The following is a 16537-nucleotide window of genomic DNA, read 5'->3' as shown; positions in this document are numbered from 1 at the left end:
TTTTTTCAAAAGTGGGAACTAAGTTGCCGCGCGTTCATCCTTGGTGGAAACTTCAACGCCGCCTCAGAGAGTAAGCCAATAATCGTTTGTTTGGGAAAAACTTTTCAGTTACAAGATTCGCTATCGGCTGCAAACACAACTATCACCAACATCTGATGTCACAAAACTATTGCCAACAGCTGATGTCAGTTTCAACTGTTGGCATCAACTGATGTTAGACATGATTGATGATACCCACAACCGTTGGCAGGCACAATTGCTAGTGGACAGAACTGCTGGCAACCACAGTGTTGGTAGACACAACTGCTAGCAGACGCAATCACTAGCACACACACACCTGCTAGCAGACACAGTGTTGGTAGACACAACTGCTAGCAGACGCAATCACTAGCACACACACACACCTGCTAGCAGACACAGTGTTGGTAGACACAACTCCTAGCAGACACAATCGTTAGCACACACACACACCTGCTAGCAGACACACCTGCTAGCACACACACCTGGTAGTAGACACAATGTTGGTAGACACAACTCCTAGCAGACACAATCGCTAGCACACACACACCTGCTAGCAGACACACCTGCTAGCACACACACCTGCTAGCAGATAGAACCGTTAGCAAATCCACTTTGAAGATAAAAACATTAAGGTCTGGTGAACGCGGTGTTAAATACTTTTATGGGCCCTCAGAGGTGGCCCCGGACCCTGTGTGTGGCTCACCTCCCCGGGGGCCCTGACTGGTGCCTCCCACGGGGCGAGTTGCAGCTCCTGGGGTCCGGCTCTGAATTTTCAATCGGTTAATACACAGGTTCCTGAGCTGAGTGGATGGTCATACCTGTGTGTTTGTACTCAATTATTTGTGTATGCGGGACTGAGCTTTAGTTCTCGGGCCCCGCCTGCCCGATGGTTATATAATGTAATGACTCCTGACTCATTTTTTTGTTATATTTACTTGTTATATTATAATAGTTAAGAGCCTCTTTGTATGTGTTTGTATGTATGTACATGTGTGTGTGTGTGTACATGTATGTGATTATGTGTACATCATGTCTTCCCAGTTTTTCTCCTCTCTCATTGCGTCGTCAGGTCTAGTTCTTTCAGTCTTTCTTCGTACCCCATCTCTCGCAATTCTGGGACCAGCCTCGTTGCAAGCTTCTTAACCTTTATGAGTTTCTTCAAGTCATTTTTAGATGGGGGCTCCAAGATGGGGCGGAATGTTCATAAATTGGTCTCATGTAGGTGGTGTACAGAGATCTGAATGCCTCCGTATTTAGGTTCCTGAATGATGTTCTGACTTTTGCTAGCGTAGAGCATGCTGCTGATGTTATCCTGTCTATGGGTGTCTCCGGAGTTAGGGTGAGAGTTATCTCCACTTCCAGGTCATTTTCTCTAGTCGTTACAAGGAGGTAGTTTCCCTTCATTATCTTTATTCCTCTAGATTTTCTGTCACCTGTTCCCATTTCCATCACCATACACTTACTGGTTTTGAAATCCATTAGCCATTTCTCGGACCAGTTCTGCAGGTTGCTTAAGTCATCTTGCATATTCTTACAGTCCTTATCTGTCGCAACTCTCCTCATTAGTTTTGCATCGTCTGCAAACATGGACATGTAAGATTTCAACCCCTGTAGATAGTTCATTAACATAAGTAAGAAATAGTATGGGTCCCAGCTGCTCTTCTTGAGGTACTCCGCTCGTTTAGCCCGTCTTCCTAAGGTTCCCCAACGTCATGAAATCGGTCAATTTAAAGTGTCCTGTCCTAACCTACCAGAGGACCCAAAACAGAAAACGGGCTAGTACGTCACTTTCGCGAGCCGCTTCCATTTTCTAGTACGACGATTTTTGGTCTTATGTAACGCCTACGAGCAAAAAGCGACGTTCTTTGTAGGAGGACAGGTTGACTTGTTACGGCTACAACACTGAGAGTTCTCGCTCTCACTCTTACTCTCAGACTCTTGTTTGTTAAGAAACTCCTTACCCCAGTGTTCTACTTACTGCTCCTTAGTTGGTGTAGTAATCTCTTGTGAGCTACTGTATCAAAGGCTTTTTGGCAGTCCAGGAATACGCAATCTGCCCGATCTTCTCTGTAATTTCCTTATTTTCGTACAATAGAACAAAGGTTTATCAGGGAAGATTTACCATACCTAAGGCCATGTTGATGTTTGCTGACATGCCTAGTTCTCTCTAGGGGGGTAACTGACATGCCTAGTTCTCTCTAGGTGGGTAACTGACATGCCTAGTTCTCTCTAGGTGGGTAACTGACATGCCTAGTTCTCTCTAGGTGGGTAACTGACATGCTTAGTTCTCTCTAGGTGGGTAACTGACATGCTTAGTTCTCTCTAGGTGGGTAACTGACATGCCTAGTTCTCTCTAGGTGGGTAACTGACATGCTTAGTTCTCTCTAGGTGGGTAACGGACATGCTTAGTTCTCTCTAGGTGGGTAACTGACATGCTTAGTTCTCTCTAGGGGGGTAACTGACATGCCTAGTTCTCTCTAGGGGGGTAACTGACATGCCTAGTTCTCTCTAGGGGGGTAACTGACATGCCTAGTTCTCTCTAGGGGGGTAACTGACATGCCTAGTTCTCTCTAGGGGGGTAACTGACATGCTTAGTTCTCTCTAGGTGGGTAACTGGTCTTATATTTCTTTAGAGTACCTTGTAGGGGCTGTTTATCAATAGATAAGAGCCTCTTTGTATGTGTTTGTATGAATGTACATGTGTGTGTGTGTGTACATGTATGTGATTATGTGTACATTCTTTCTTCCCTCCGTATTTCTCTTCTTCCCTCTTCCTTCCGTCTCTCTCCCTTCCCCCTCCTCCACCTGCAGCTCCTCATCATCTTGACAGCGAGGCGCACATTTCCTGGCAATACCTCGAGCATGTAATGGGTTCGTGCCTGAGATCACAGACCAGAAAAACGAGTGTCATATCGCTCGGATTCAACATCCATAAATTGATAATTTGTGCGACCCAGAGCCGTCTAAGGTTCCCAGTCGCGAGAGTCCACGTCGTGAGAGTCTGAGAGTCCACGACACAAGAGAGTCCTTGTCTTATAGATAAGTCACCCGCACATATACAAACACACAAAAGATATATAACATTACCTGTAAATAAGTGGACATTTTCGTGTTTTTTCTCCGTTATTGTGTGAGAGTCAAGTCACGTGCTCGCTGGTTTGTTTATGTTTTGACTAGTCAGCTGATTTCCTGCACTACGGCCACCCATACTGCCCAAGCTGCTCCTGCCCCAGCTGCAGGTCATATACTGACTGACGTAGGTTTTAACAAGTTCACTTTTTGACTGACACAGCAGACAACCAATGAGTTAAATGAATCGTTCACGCGGTATAATAATAAATGGGTTTTTCTCAAAATTAAAGAAATGGAAAGTTAAATTTTTCATTAAAAATATGGTAATACCTTGTGGTTTAATGCAAAGTTAAACCTAGCTAAGGTCCGGGAAGGAGTTTTGGTCGCGATGATTTAGGAATTGTTTATAGTCAACCCATCCTCGACTCAAGTCCATTCCATCCAGCGGTCGACCCCACAGACGCATTCATCAGTTTTAATATTCTATTCATTCAAAACAGGAATTTTTTCAAATATAAATTAATATTATAATATATTAGCTTATTGTGCATATTTAGGTTAGGTTAGGTGTTTAGGTTCTGTTAGCGATTATTTGTATTTGTAGTACGTGGGTGAAGCATTTACAGCGTTCTGGTTCGAACAAAAGTCGTCAGTGAAGCACTTGTTCCGGAAGTGTTCGAACGATATCAGTTGTGAGTCGTGTGTAAACCGTTTTTTATTCATAAACACCTGGGGGGTTGGCGGGTGCATGGAAATACTTTTGGGTCTTTGTTCGGAGGACGGGCTGGAAAAACGGTTTACACACGACTCACAACTGTTGACGTTCGAACACTTCCGGAACAAGTGTTTCACTGACGACTTTTGTTCGAACCACAACGCTATAAATGCTTCACCCACGTACTACAAATACAAATAATCGCCAACAGAACCTAAACACCTAACCTAACCTATGCCTAACTATACATAGAATTTTTATGTATAAAAATATTAATTTATATGAAAACAAACCAATGTTTAATACAGAATATGTTAATAATTGATGAATGCGTCTGGGGAGGACGGCCGCTGCTTTAACCAGCCTAGTGTGAGGACGGGTTGTGGTTTACTATATGTGCCTGTAGTATCGAGCTGCTAGCTCCTGGACCCCGCCTTTCAGCCGTCGGTTGTCTAATGTACTGACTCCTGACCTATTTCTCTTCTATCATATCTACTACATATCTTTCTAACACACACACACACACACACACACACACACACACACACACACACACACACACACACACACAGAGGCCTAATAGTTGAGTGGACAGCGCTCTGGACTCGTAATCCTAGGGTCCGGGTTCGATCCCTGGTGATGACAGAAACAAATGGGCAAAGTTTCTTTCACCCTGATGCCCCTGTTATCTAGCAGTAAATAGGTACCTGGGAGTTAGACAGCTGTTACGGGCTGCTTCCTGGAGGTGTGTATGTGTGGGGAAAAAATTAGTTATTAGTTAGTAACAGTTGAGAGGCGGGCCGAAAGAGCAGAGCTCAACCCCTGCAAGCACAACTAGGTGAATACAACTTGGTGAATACAAACTGCTAAGGTCGTCACTTAGTGGAATATACTGAAAGTCTCAGTGATTCTAGCCATCGGTCTCCTAATGTAATAACTCACGATCAAAATCTATTTGATCATATCCTCTTTTCCACCTGAATATTTTGTATGCCTCCATCATGTCTCCTCCATTTGTTCCATTTCTAGCGTTGTTAAGTTCATCTTCTCAAGCCTTTCCTTGCAGCTCATTCCGTGTAATTCTGGTACCAGCCAAGTGGCAGAACTTCGTACTTTTTTAAGCTTTCTTATGTGGTTTTTAGGCGAGGGCTGCACACTTTAAGACTGGTCTCACGTAGGTGGTGTACAGTGTTCTAAGATTTATAAAGGCTGTTCTTATGTTTTCTAATGTAGAGACATCCGATGATGTTACCCTAGCTGTGTGTGCTCCTTGGGTAATGGTTATATCCTATCCTAGTTCTGCTCCTGTTATTGTTTTAGAGAAGTGGTTCACTTTTATTTTATACCGTCCTTCTGGTATCCTATAATGTCCCCAATTTCGTCACCCTACACTTACTGGCATTGAATTCCAGTAGCCATTCATCGGACCAACTTCACAGAATGAATTTCTTGAAGTATTTGACAATCTTACTCTGTTCTGACTCCTTCTTGTTAGTTTTGTATCATCTGCCAACATCACCATTCGCCTTCTTGCAGCTGGTGAGTAACTCCCTCTCGTCCGTGAATCATTAAAGCTTAATGTTAGAGGCATGGCGAGGACTCGTGCTGCTACTTCACCATTAATGGTGATATGCTGTCTGGTCGTTCACACAACTGTCTGTTGCCTGCTGTTACTTCAGTACTTGTCACTCTCTTATTTGGGGTTATCACTTCTCTTGTTACTGGGAGCTGGTATACGGTTCAGTCGTTAACACACTAATTAAAGCTTGCTTGTAAGTCTTCCTTTTTTTTTGGCCTCTGTTTGATGTGTATTCCTTCTTCTTCTTCCTCCTCCTCCTGAAGTTTGTCTCTTCTGATCATTGTAACAGAGTGGAGCGTTGAGTCACAATAACGTGGCTAAAGTATGATGACCAGACCACACACTAGAATGTGAAGGGACGACGACGTTTCGGTCCGTCCTGGACCATTCTCAAGTCGATTGTGAATGATCTTCACAATCGACTGAAGGGACTGAAGGGACGACGACTTGAGAATGGTCCAGGACGGACCGAAACGTCGTCGTCCCTTCACATTCTAGTGTGTGGTCTGGTCATCAGAGTGGAGCGTTGGTTGTGTCCCCTCACCGGGTTCTTGTGTCCCCTCACCGGGTTGTTGTGTCCCCTCACCGGGTTGTTGTGTCCCCTCACCGGGTTGTTGTGCCCCCTCACCGGGTTCTTGTGTCCCCTCACCTCAGTGACGAAGTGAGTAGTTCCTCAGCCTCTGTGTACCATCTACGCCTCCGATAACTGGACCTAAAGTCTGGTATTTCGTCCCTCATCATTCAGTCGACTGCTGTATTTGTAACTTACTGGAGTCTACTTATATACTTTTGAAAGGACAGCCAAGAGTTGGTCTGACGTACGTGGTGTACAACCGTTCTCAGTGACTGTATGTTCAGACTACTGAAGGTAGTCCTTTACCTTTGCTGAACCCTGCATGTGCCGCTGATGTTACCTAGGTTGATGTCAGTCCTCAGGTCTCTTTGTTCCTTGACCTCTCGGTGCATTGCATGCGCCTCCTTTCCCAAGCTCTCACATCTTGCAATTACCGCAACTAAACTCTAGCGGCTTCTTGGCAAACCATTCTTGCAGACATCGAACCCACTCATCTGAAAATTAATGACTGCGACGTTTCGGTCCGTTGTGGACCATTAATGACCGCGGCGGCCCGATACGTCGTCAGTTGTTTTGTTCTGGTCCGTGTGGGTTAGTTGAGTGAGTTCCGGACACGTCGGTGTGACTCACGGTCTGCACCTTCCTTGTAGTTCATCTCATTCTTGCACACCTCCTTGCAGCTTCTTGCACACCTCCCTTGTAAGTATTCTTTCCAATAGTGTTTCATCATCTCAGATAATCGATAAAGCATCTATCCCATCTGGTAGTAAGTAAGTAATTATCAATAGAAGGCACCAAACCGGTAAGGCTATGTAGCACCATCACCTGGTAGATGATTCATTTATAACAGGAATAGGATACGTCAAGGTACTGACTTCTGGGGAACTCAGCCAGTTTCCGCTGGTCTGAGGACTCCCCGTCACTCTGACTTGGACTACTTTACCTGCTAGAGCATCCGCTGTCATTCTCACCTATTTCCCAATTGAATGGGTGACTTCCATGCGGCAGAGTCAGAGGCCGTCTGGTCGCACCCGCCTTGTGCACCCTGCCTCACCCTCCGTCATCACACGGTAGAAGGGTCTACTTCGCCAGGCAGTCGGCCCTCACTGCTCCGGCGCTCCTGCTCCTGCTAATGTTTTTCCTGTTATATTTCGTACTATCCTCTCCAGCACCTTCCATTGTATGCTGGTTAGGGGCCCCGGCCTGTAGTCACCGCCTGCTGTATGTCTCCCACTGCATGACAGTTAGGGGCCCCGGCCTGTAGTCACCGCCTGCTGTATGTCTCCCACTGCATGCCAGTTAGGGGCCCCCAGCCAATAGTTAGCGCCTGTTGTATGTCTCCTTTTTTATAGAGAGCGGCAGGACGTTGGCTGTCCTCCAGGTACCTGTTGGCTCTGCTACCCTCAGTGACTTGTATGTTGTGGCGAGGACCTGCGTAGGGCTTCAGCTCCTCTCAACACCCAAGGTGAGACCTGCTCTAGGCCCCATGGCCTTTATTCTGTTTAATTCCACGACTTGATTCCTTTGACCAAACCGCACACTAGAAGGTGAAGGGACGACGACGTTTCGGTCCGTCCTGGACTTGAGAATGGTCCAGGACGGACCGAAACGTCGTCGTCCCTTCACCTTCTAGTGTGTGGTCTGGTCAAACTACTTCAGCCACGTTACTGTGACTCATCGCCTGTACTTGATTCCTTACTTCTTCATTAGATATTATGCAGTTCAACCTGTCCGGTCTTCATTCAGTTGGGTTACCTCCTTCACCTTCAGCGAGTTCTCTCTTGGCTCCACCTCTCACTCTGGGGCATCCGGCCCTGGTCACCCTACACACCCGTGGCGCTCCTCGTCATTGGTACTGTTCAGGGGAGTTGTGTATTTTAAGAAAGACCAAACTGAACTGTATATCAATCATCTTTTCACATTGTTTCATATATATACCTATATTATAAATATTAGTATATTTGGGTAGCAGTCTTTCTTGTAGATATATGTTGTTGAATATGACCGAAAAGGTAGGATTAATGATTCTAACACAAATATTCACTTTCGAGGAAGGTTTAAAAAAATTAACCCTTCAAAGTTCATTTTCACACTATATTATGGTGTGACGCCAAGGGATGCGTTTCGCAAGGCACTCCTTACATTATCAAAGACAAATTTATCATACTGTTGTTGTTGCTTTAGATTTAGCTACTCAGAACGAAATGTCTATGTAGTATGTGTAGTGTAGTGTTGTGTAGTGTAGTGTAGTGTAGTGCAGTGTAGTGTAGTGTAGTGTAGTGTAGTGTAGTGTAGTGTAGTGTAGTGTTGTGTAGTGTAGTGCAGTGTAGTGTAGTGTAGTGTAGTGTAGTGTAGTGTAGTGTAGTGTAGTGTAGTGCAGTGTAGTGTAGTGTAGTGTAGTGTAGTGTAGTGTAGTGTAGTGTAGTGCAGTGTAGTGTAGTGTAGTGTAGTGTAGTGTAGTGTAGTGTAGTGTAGTGCAGTGTAGTGTAGTGTAGTGTAGTGTAGTGTAGTGTAGTGTAGTGTAGTGTAGTGTAGTGTAGTGCAGTGTAGTGTAGTGTAGTGTAGTGTAGTGTAGTGTAGTGTAGTGCAGTGTAGTGTAGTGTAGTGTAGTGTAGTGTAGTGTAGTGTAGTGCAGTGCAGTGTAGTGTAGTGTAGTGTAGTGTAGTGTAGTGTAGTGTAGTGTAGTGTAGTGTAGTGCAGTGTAGTGTAGTGTAGTGTAGTGTAGTGTAGTGTAGTGTAGTGTAGTGTAGTGTTGTGTAGTGTAGTGTAGTGTAGTGTAGTGTAGTGTAGTGCAGTGTAGTGTAGTGTAGTGTAGTGTAGTGTAGTGTAGTGTAGTGTAGTATGTGTAGTGTAGTGTAGTGTAGTGTAGTGTAGTGTTGTGTAGTGTAGTGTAGTGTAGTGTAGTGTAGTGTAGTGTAGTGTAGTGTAGTGTAGTGTAGTATGTGTAGTGTAGTGTAGTGTAGTGTAGTGTAGTGTTGTGTAGTGTAGTGTAGTGTAGTGTAGTGTAGTGTAGTGTAGTGTAGTGTAGTGTTGTGTAGTGTTGTGTAGTGTAGTGTAGTGTAGTGTAGTGTAGTGTAGTGTAGTGTTGTGTAGTGTAGTGTTGTGTAGTGTAGTGTAGTGTAGTGTAGTGTAGTGTAGTGTAGTGTAGTGTAGTGTAGTGTAGTGTAGTGTAGTGTTGTGTAGTGTTGTGTAGTGTAGTGTTGTGTAGTGTAGTGTAGTGTAGTGTAGTGTTGTGTAGTGTTGTGTAGTGTAGTGTTGTGTAGTGTAGTGTTGTGTAGTGTAGTGTAGTGTAGTGTTGTGTAGTGTAGTGTAGTGTAGTGTAGTGTAGTGTAGTGTAGTGTAGTGTAGTGTAGTGTTGTGTAGTGTAGTGTTGTGTAGTGTAGTGTAGTGTAGTGTAGTGTAGTGTAGTGTTGTGTAGTGTAGTGTAGTGTAGTGTAGTGTAGTGTAGTGTAGTGTAGTGTAGTGTAGTTTAGTGTAGTGTAGTGTTGTGTAGTGTAGTGTTGTGTAGTGTAGTGTAGTGTTGTGTAGTGAGCCCATGCATTTGCCATGCTCTTGTTCTTGTTATAGATTCAGCTACTCGGAAGAAGTTCCAAGTAGCACTGGCTATGGTGAGCCCGTTACTTACCTGGCACAGGAGCGGGGCAAGTAGCACCCCATTTGCCATGCATCTGCAAAGGCTTATATTCTCTTGGGGTGAGGTGGTACAGGACGTGATTGAGATGAACAAGTGGATGAAACATAAGGGATATTAATAGGTTATTACATGCATGAACATAACCAGCTTATGTTCCTGCTGCTACTGTCTCTGTGTTGGGTCGGGGTCTTGAAGTGGGTAGAATGTAATTATGTGTTATCAACTGGTTGTTGATTGCTGGTCGTGACTTTTGGATGTGTAGTGCCTCGATGATGTCGAGTTAATAGAAGACTGGACATCAGCGAGGCCCCTACACATCAAAAAGTCACAACCACCAATCAACAACCAAGTGGATTACCGGCTGCTCTTTCTGCAAATTTCGTTGCAAGTACTTCGGCTTCCTGTTGAGGATCCTTAGGCTGTGGGGCTTTAGGTGTTTTATTTCAACCCATTCTCCTGTTTAGATAGTAGTTTTTGCGACTATGTGAGCCATAGCATAAAGATTGCCACTGTAAGCAATTAGATAGTAGAACTTTGTACTATTCACTTTATAAAGTTGGACAAAATGAAGCTAAAAAACATACTTAAATATTCCTAGGCCTACCACATCTAAGTGAGGTGTGTTCATTTAGACATGAACACCATTCCAGCCACTTTTGTTCTTTGATTATCCTGGTCTCTTGATGCACATGTTCCTTGACCTCACAAAGTAAAGTCCTGTTGCGGTCACTTGGCTGCTTTTTCTATAGCTTTCTTGTGCTGTTGAGTCTATGGTTGAGTTCTTTGACACGTTCGCAATAGTACCAGTGATCTTTGTAGTGTCTGGTGCACTGTTTTTTTCAGTGGAATTGAGTGGTTGGCTGCACTTTGAATTGCTTTGACAAAATCTTGTTCTGTCTAATTAATATTTTCGGGAACAACATAGTTTTTATGCCACTCTGAGATAAAGTTTTGAAAACGGTCCTATTTTGCTAGAGCGAAGTTCCAGGATTCTGATGGAGGTGTAGGTGTAGGTGTAGGTGGAGCTTAGGTGGGTAAATCCAAGTTTAGATCAATGTGGAGCCCATAGTGGTCGCTTGTGAGTGTGGGCTCAACTGACCATGCTGCTGCATCTCTGAGGGAGGCTGAAGTGATGATGAAGATTAAGCCACCCAAAAGGTGGCACGGGCATGAATAGCCCGTAAGTGGTGGCCCTTTTGAGCCATTACCAGTATCAAGAGCTAATACTGGAGATCTGTGGAGGTGCGACTGCACCCTGCGTGACGGGAGATGTCTCCAGGACCAAATGGTGACCAGATGGTGGAGGCTGAAGTGAAGGTAACGTCCAGTTCTACCTCCTTGGATGTGGGCGGGTTCATCCTTGTTTAGGATTTGAATTTCTGGTAGTTGGTCTAGTAGATGTATATGTGGTGAGCGTCCGTCGCGCGCCTCTTATAGACAGCGTCCATCATGTGCCCGGGGGGTAGCGCCCCTGTGAGCCCATCATGTGCCCGGGGGGTAGCGCCCCTGTGAGCCCATCATGTGCCCGGGGGGTAGCGCCCCTGTGAGCCCATCATGTGCCCGGGGGGTAGCGCCCCTGTGAGCCCATCATGTGCCCGGGGGGTAGCGCCCCTGTGAGCCCATCATGTGCCCGGGGGGTAGCGCCCCTGTGAGCCTATCATGTGCCCGGGGGGTAGCGCCCCTGTGAGCCCATCATGTGCCCGGGGGGTAGCGCCCCTGTGAGCCCATCATGTGCCGGGGGGTAGCGCCCCTGTGAGCCCATCATGTGCCCGGGGGGTAGCGCCCCTGTGAGCCCATCATGTGCCCGGGGGAAGCGCCCCTGTGAGCCCATCATGTGCCCGGGGGGAGCGCCCCGGCTGAGCCCGTAGCACGGGTCTCTCTCCCTCACAGTATTAGAAATTACGTTGATGGTCATGACTAGGCCGGAGACCTTGAGGGGCGTTAAGATATACGATGAAGGAGGCCTTGTGGGAGCGGGGCTGTGTGATGGGGGCCTCCCGTGACGCCTGGCGGGACTCCCTCTTCCCTACACCACAGAGGTAGATGGTCTTGCTACAGTCTTTGCCATGTTGAAGTGAGATCTGTTTATACGTGGACGCTCTCGGACGCAGGTTCGAATCCTCGTCGCGGCCCTTGTGGATTTGTTTATTTAATAAGTGGTTTTAAAATCTAAAATTCTACATATCTCGTCCTCGTGATCTACTTACCTGTTGTTGATGCGGAAGTACTTGTTAGAAGAAATTGTTAAGCCAGAGCGGCTTTATAGCATCAGTTAAGATAAAAGTAAAATAGAAGAACTTCTATACTGCTGATAGCCATTATACGAAAGAAAAATTAACTAGTCTCAGATATATTAAATAAACCCGAGTCACTAAGGAACGTTTGCAACAAAATATGAATTAGGAATTTTGACGGGAGAGATCTTTGAGTCATCTTGGAGCTCTGGCACTGCCCGGGGTGTTGTGGGGCCGCCAGTGGCACTGCCCGGGGCGTTGTGGGGCCGCCAGTGGCACTGCCCGGGGTGTTGTGGGGCCGACAGTGGCACTGCCCGGGGCGTTGTGGGGCCGCCAGTGGCACTGCCCGGGGTGTTGTGGGGCCGCCAGTGTACACTGCCCTGGGTGTTGTGGGGCCGCCAGTGGACACTGCCCTGGGTGTTGTGGGGCCGCCAGTGTACACTGCCCGGGGTGTTGTGGGGCCGCCAGTGTACACTGCTCGGGGTGTTGTGGGGCCGCCAGTGGCACTGCCCGGGGTGTTGTGGGGCCGACAGTGTACACTGCCCGGGGTGTTGTGGGGCCGCCAGTGGCACTGCCCGGGGTGTTGTGGGGCCGCCAGTGGCACTGCTCGGGGTGTTGTGGGGCCGCCAGTGGCACTGCCCGGGGTGTTGTGGGGCCGCCAGTGTACACTGCTCGGGGTGTTGTGGGGCCGCCAGTGGCACTGCCCGGGGTGTTGTGGGGCCGACAGTGTACACTGCCCGGGGTGTTGTGGGGCCGCCAGTGGCACTGCCCGGGGTGTTGTGGGGCCGCCAGTGGCACTGCTCGGGGTGTTGTGGGGCCGCCAGTGTACACTGCTCGGGGTGTTGTGGGGCCGCCAGTGGCACTGCTCGGGGTGTTGTGGGGCCGCCAGTGGCACTGCCCGGGGTGTTGTGGGGCCGCCAGTGTACACTGCTCGGGGTGTTGTGGGGCCGCCAGTGGCACTGCTCGGGGTGTTGTGGGGCCGCCAGTGGCACTGCTCGGGGTGTTGTGGGGCCGCCAGTGGCACTGCCCGGGGTGTTGTGGGGCCGACAGTGGCACTGCCCGGGGCGTTGTGGGGCCGCCAGTGTACACTGCCTGGGGTGTTGTGGGGCCGCCAGTGGCACTGCCCGGGGTGTTGTGGGGCCGCCAGTGGCACTGCCCGGGGTGTTGTGGGGCCGCCAGTGGCACTGCCCGGGGTGTTGTGGGGCCGCCAGTGGCACTGCCCGGGGTGTTGTGGGGCCGCCAGTGGCACTGCCCGGGGCGTTGTGGGGCCGCCAGTGGCACTGCTCGGGGTGTTGTGGGGCCGCCAGTGGCACTGCCCGGGGTGTTGTGGGGCCGCCAGTGGCACTGCCCGGGGTGTTGTGGGGCCGCCAGTGGCACTGCCCGGGGTGTTGTGGGGCCGCCAGTGGCACTGCCCGGGGCGTTGTGGGGCCGACAGTGGCATCAAATAATGGAGAAATTTAATTGACATCACGAGGCCACGAGGCCGTCCGGTGTGGCAGAAACACAGCGGACTAATCATTGTTCCCGCGTCCGAGTCTCAAACGTCGTGTTTGATAACGTGGAAATAATTGTTGAAAGTATCTACCCTTGCATAGGCTCCTGTGGCGCAGTAGTCCCCGCTCTATGAAAACAACCGCAACGTTCCGGGTTCAATTCTCGCGGAACGACAGAAGCGATTGGGAAAGTTTGACTATATCTGTCTATCTTTTTTAAACTAAGACTAGGGCTCATAAGGGCTGTCAACTGAGGTATCTGGTGAAACTGCGAGCAAGAGTTGTTATTCTACCTCAACTCATCAGAAGCCTGCTCCTAGACACTGATTTATTTCATGATAATGTACTTTGAAACTATCACATACGGAGCTATCATATAACAGCCCGTCCTCATAAACAAAGGGTAAAGTCCATTCCATGCACCCGCCAAGCCCCCTGTTTATGAATGAAAAACGGTTTACACACGACTCACAACTGCTGACGTTCGAACACTTCCGGAACAAGTGTTTCACTGACGACTTTTATTCGAACCACAACGCTATAAATGCTTCACCCACGTACTACAAATACAAATAATCGCCAACAGAACCTAAACACCTAACCTAACCTATGCCTATACATGCACAATGTCCTAATATATTATAATATCAATTTATATTTGAGAAAATTCCTGTTTTGAATGTTAAAATGCATGTTAAAATTTATGAATGCGTCTGTGGGGTCGACCGCTGGATGGAATGGACTTGAGTCGAGGACGGGTTGAAATAATCGCCAACAGAACCTAAACACCTAAGCTAACCTAACCTAACCTAACCTAACCTAACCTAACCTAACCTAACCTAACCAGTGCCTAAATATGCACAATATGCTAATACATAACAATATTAATTTATAGTTAAGAAAATTGCTATTTTGAATGAACAGAATGTTAAAATTGATGAATGCGTCTTTGGGGTCGACCGGTGGATGGAATGGACTTGATCTGAGGACGGGTTGACTATAGAGAACCTGGTGAAACTGGGCGGTCTCGGTCTCGGCTCTCTCTCCCTCCCTTCACAGTACAAATAAAGCAGAACATGCTATTGGTAGTTGTCTCTGGGCTCGTTGAATGACAGCACTACCTCATCAGCCGAGTCATTAGAGTCGATACCGAGGTGACAAAGTATCCAGCAAAACTCTACTTTCTATAATTCCCTAGAGATACAGACATCATCAAATTTCTGTATCCAAGGGAATAAAGGTCTTACAACATTCAGAGACCAGATGGGTGTTGTTGTTGAGTCTGCAAGAACAACAACAAAAACTTTGATTTAGTAACGCTAGTTTGTGGTTAATTCCCAGAGTAAGAGAAGCATGAACACTATGGAAGATCAAATGAGCTTCCAAATGCTGTGAGATCGTTCTCTAACCCAATTATTATTCCAGACTTCCCCGGAGTGTTTCTGAGCGCTTAAACTGTTTAATAAATGCACAAGTTAAGTCGCCATGACTCAGGAATCATATACAGTTGTTGTTGTTATAGATTCAGCTACTCGGAATAAGTTCCAAGTAGCACGGGCTATGGTGAGCCCGTAACTTACCTGGCACAGGAGCGGGGCAAGTAGCACGGGCTATGGTGAGCCCGTAACTTACCTGGCACAGGAGCGGGGTAAGTAGCACGGGCTATGGTGAGCCCGTAACTTACCTGGCACAGGAGCGGGGCAAGTAGCACGGGCTATGGTGAGCCCGTAACTTACCTGGCATAGGAGCGGGGCAAGTAGCACGGGCTATGGTGAGCCCGTAACTTACCTGGCACAGGAGCGGGGCAAGTAGCACGGGCTATGGTGAGCCCGTACCTTATCTGGCACAGGAGCCGGGCAAGTAGCACGGGCTATGGTGAGCCCGTAACTTACCTGGCACAGGAGTGGGGCAAGTAGCACGGGCTATGGTGAGCCCGTAACTTACCTGGCACAGGAGCGGGGCAAGTAGCACGGGCTATGGTGAGCCCGTAACTTACCTGGCATAGGAGCGGGGCAAGTAGCACGGGCTATGGTGAGCCCGTAACTTACCTGGCACAGGAGCGGGGCAAGTAGCACGGGCTATGGTGAGCCCGTAACTTACCTGGCACAGGAGCGGGGCAAGTAGCACGGGCTATGGTGAGCCCGTACCTTATCTGGCACAGGAGCCGGGCAAGTAGCACGGGCTATGGTGAGCCCGTAGTGGATTTACCGGGCACGGGAGCGGTGGGTTCATATACAGGTTTCGTATCTTTGAGTATAAACTTGCGTGGTATAGTGGTCTAGAGTTTACGGGCTATTCATGCCCGTGCCACCTCTTGGGAGGCCGGATCTTTATCAATCAATCTGGTCTAGAGCGTGCCTGGGCATAGGTTCGAATCCTCTTCATGACTCCTACTGGTTTTCTCCAAAAATATATCTGAATAAACATTAATAGTACATCTATACTGTATTTATGTTTCTATACTTTAGTAAAATAACTGATAATTTTAAACGTGTAATTATATTCCAAAATATTCCTTATTTGTTATGACAAATACTCAACAAATATTAGAAAGCATTAGGAAGGGTTTTACAGTGCAGTAAATGTGAACAAATAACATGTGGGTCTTACAGTCTAACCTTTACCACTCTCAAGGCCAGTGAAAATGGCGTCTAATTATTTCAAGGCAGTCGTAGAACACTCTGAAGGAGTTAGCAATAAGTTGAACTGATTAAAGAACATATCTGGAACACTTGGGGGGCGTGCGGGTGTCAGGAGACACGACAGGGGGCTCCGCTCCTCACTGCCTAAGACAGAGGACACCACATCTCTGCCTCAGAACTGACAAGAGATCTTTAAGAACGATTTAAGATTTCTGTTAATCCTTATACTGCGCGACATCTCTTGCCTGGACGCACTCATAGGCACATATATAAAATATTTGAACTAAAGTTTAATTTGAGTTTATTCTTTGCAAATGAAAATAATAAATGCAGGAAAAAGAAAATATTAAAAAATCTTTATACTTCTTTGGATATACAAGATTTTTAATTAATTGAATTAACTTAAAATTCTAAAAATAATGAATCAAGAGTTACCCTTTATTTTTACATTTTCTTTTCTTGTGAAACTGAGAAAAACAGTAAACTAAATATGGGTCACAATGAATTAGGGGCATTTATTTGCAGAACCTTTTTATCTTGTCTTCCACTAGGGAGCCGGTGGCTGAGCGGACA

Source organism: Procambarus clarkii, chromosome 18 (assembly GCF_040958095.1).
Source record: "Procambarus clarkii isolate CNS0578487 chromosome 18, FALCON_Pclarkii_2.0, whole genome shotgun sequence".
Lineage (NCBI taxonomy): Eukaryota > Metazoa > Arthropoda > Malacostraca > Decapoda > Cambaridae > Procambarus > Procambarus clarkii.
Note: the sequence above shows the minus strand (reverse complement) of the source record.